Source organism: Ostrea edulis, chromosome 1, assembly GCF_947568905.1.
Source record: "Ostrea edulis chromosome 1, xbOstEdul1.1, whole genome shotgun sequence".
Classification (NCBI taxonomy): Eukaryota; Metazoa; Mollusca; class Bivalvia; order Ostreida; family Ostreidae; genus Ostrea; species Ostrea edulis.
In genome coordinates, this window is record NC_079164.1 from 2058365 (window position 1) to 2062161 (window position 3797).

The following is a 3797-nucleotide window of genomic DNA, read 5'->3' on the forward strand; positions in this document are numbered from 1 at the left end:
CAGTGTCTGGTGGGGGCCCAAGGGGCGAAGCCTCCGGAAGCTCCTGGATTTTACAAATTTTATAGGGCTGTCTCCTATTTAGTCATTTGTACTATTTTCTATCATTTTTTATAAGGTGAAATTAATAAAATGACGCAAATTTTAGAAGGTTTTTGGAAAAAATAAAATTCTCCCAATAAAGTATTTCAAGAAATCAAAAGATTTTGTCAATTATTTCTCTAGAGTGGAAGAAATTATTGCTTCTTACATCGTTTAGTACATTTTTCTAAACAAGATACCACGATTTACCTTCAATTTGAAAAAAGGCGGCGCCCCCTCCCTTAAATCCGCCACTGCATGTATATTTATCAAGATTCATACGAACACTGTTCACATCCATATCGCATTCATGAGCAAATGGTTATCATTACCGTTGGTACAGATACCGGAGGCAAAAATATAGGAAATGTAAAAATATTCACATGACTCTGGTGCATCTTTGGATACATGTCAACTCTAAAGATGATGATGCTGCATGTGATCTATGAACATGGTTACAAATATAACTTTTTAAATATCCCTTTTAGAATATTCTCAATGTGCCGAAAGCGGTCGCAGTAGCTCAGTGGTAGGGCGTTCGCCTCGTAACCAGGAGAGGTGGGGGGGGGGGGGGGGGTCATCAGTTCGTGCCCCGCTCATAACATGGCCGCGACAAACCTAAGACGTAAACATAAATAGTTATTGCTATTTTGCCAAATGTTCGGGATATCATTTAAAAGTGAGAGTTACGGGTCTTTCGAACGGAACTGAACGGAACAATCAACGGAACTATATACAACTGTGTCGCGACAGGCGTTGGCACATTAAAGATTCCCAAGTGCTTAGCATCAGTTTAAATTTGTGGTACTTCAGCTATATACAACTGATGAATGACGTCTCAGTATGAGTGAAAAATTATCAGCAGGACGCAGGGCTGTAAATTACATGGAGGCGGAGGAGGCAGCTGCCTCCTCCAACTTTTGAGCCAAAAAAAATTAAAATTTAAAGTTCATTAGAATTTATGTTGTTTCCAATAACTAAGAACATGATACCTCCCTTAAAAAGCATTCCAAATCTTTCTTTTAGAATGAGTTAGTCAAGTAACATCTTAGAAGGCCCTAGAATCAAGGATTTTGCACGAAACGTGTTCAGTGTGCACAAAATGTGCTCAGCGTCTGGGGGCCTGGGCGGCCCCCAGACCCCCGTCTAATTTCCTGCCTCCTCCAAATTGAAGGTTAATTTACGGCCCTGGGACGAAAACAAACAACCAGTCAACCTGAATATGTCTCTACACTGACAATGCATCAATTATATGCTGTCAGTTTATAGGAAGCACGCTATTTTCTCTGTCATGTAAGCGTTAAACATTGATCAGTATTCTACATGTATATATATAGCATAAACTTGCAGGAATGAATCAGATTAAAATGGCAGACACCCCCCCCCCCCCCCATTATGAATTATTTTCCACACTCAGTCGGTTCTGTTGTCCTCTGATAATTCGATCTTCTTTTATCACTTATATCTTAGATTATCTAGTCCATTTTCTAAACTTCTGAGCCCCGTTTAAAATTCATCTTTGAATTTAAGAAGCATTTTGTAATTATCGCATTAATTTTGTGATCCCTATAAGAGTTATGAGATTGATTACTGTTATCTTCATCTTTTCATATGACAGATTGGAATTCCATATTCCTTTTTGATCCGTGGGGATCCGGGTTAGAATAGGTCCTCAGTACCCCTTGCATGTCGGAAGAGGCGACTACATTGTAAATGGGGCGGTCCTTCGGATGAGACAGCAATACCCGTGGCTCCGTGTCACAGCAGGTGTGGCACGATAAAGATCCCAGCCTGCTCAGAGGCCATAGGCGCCGAGCATAGGCCTAAATTTTGCAGCCCTTCACCGGCAATGGTGACATCTCCATAGAAGTGAAATATTATCGAGTGGGACTTAAAACAATATACAACCAATCAATCAATATTCCATTTCGTGACAAGTAGTAAAACACTTTATAATTCAGTAAAATATCAATGAACCGGAGCAAAATTTAAACTTGATAAGTACTTTATCATGGTTATTGCATATGAGTATTTCCAAAAATGAAGAAAAAATGTGGAAAAAAGAATACTTCCGTTAATTTCCTAAGTCCAAGGTCCATAACTCAAAATAATCAATGGACCGGAACAAAATTCGAACTTGATCATAAACTTGTCCGTCATGGTTAAGCGATGTACCAAATATCAAATGATAATCTGCAAGCAAAACAAAAAAGTGCAGAAAACTTAGTATTTGCATTTATTTTCGAAGTCCAAGTTCCATAACTCCGCAAAAAATCATTGGACCGGAGCAAAATTGTACCTTGCCATGGTTAAACAAGGTGTCAAATGGATATATGCAATCACGACGAAAATAAGTGCGGTAAACGGATTCGCCGGACAGACAGACGGATGGACAGACTGCAAACCTTTAAACCCCTTCAGCACCTCCTGTATCATTTTTTTTGTCAGAATATAAAATATCCTCTTTCTGTTGATTACAAAGAATCCTCGTTTTAATAAGATTTATTAAGCGCCTTACATAAAACAGCGCTTTACCAAGGTAAGAAGAGAAATGCAACAATAAAACAATTAAATGAAAATAAATTACCGAATGACATAAGATCTGTATTATCAAAATAAAAAAACTATTTTAAGGTGATAGCTAAAAGTTTACTTGGTCTATTGGGGGGTTTGATTTTTTTTTTTTTTTTTTTTTTTTTTTATTAAAATTTTATTTTATTTTATTTTTTTTTTTTTTTTTTTAAATTTTTTTTTTTTGGGGGGGGGGGTTCTTATTATTATTATTATTGATAACTAAAACAGTCACAGTTTTATACATGGAATCTAAAAAGCTCATTTGTAACAGTAAGTTTTAAGACATTTTTTGAAAATTTCATGAGATGTTGACTTCTTCATGTCATCTGAAAGGTCGTTCCAGAGATGTGCTACTGACCAGTTGAGTTAGCGTTGTCCGTATTGTCTTCTGATTTTTAGCACAAGTCGCGACTTCGATTCTGACCGTAATGATCGACTTGGATTGCATTCATTTAAAAGACTTACGATGTATAACGGCGCAGATCCTTGGAAGTAACAGTATGTATTGGTCAAAATCTTGAAATGGAGTCGGTAATGGATGGGAAGCCAATGGAGTTCCGCTACAATTTGAAATACGTATGTGTTCCCGTTTCAGCGACCTCGTACATGCATAGCTCTTATCCTTAGACGAATTTGGCTCCACTTTTTTGGCACGTTGTTTTTGGCTATATTTAGCTCTAAAACCTCATTGTTATTTCGGATTTCAAACATTTCGGTTGAGCATCACTGAAGAGACATTATTTGTCGAAATGCGTATCTGGTGCATCCAAATTGGTACTGTATAAGTTTTGTATTAGATGTTACAAAGGCGTTTATCGGAATTTTACAAACTTCATTTGCTAAGTTGCGTCTTATTCGCCCGATGTTAAAAGTATCACTCAAACTACCACAATAATGTCTCCAAGTGTGCCCCAGTATTTCAATCTACTATTGTTTCCGATGTCCCATTAGTGAATATTTGTTAGAGTAAATGTTGAACTGTTTTACACGAATATGGTTAGACAGTTTTGATAACATGTATCAACGAATTTAAATGTGCAATTAAAAAAACGAATATACATATATATGTGAACTTGGGCTCGATTTTCTCCACTTCTCTACGTACAACTGCAGTTTTCGATAATAAAAAAAAAACGCTATAAGAA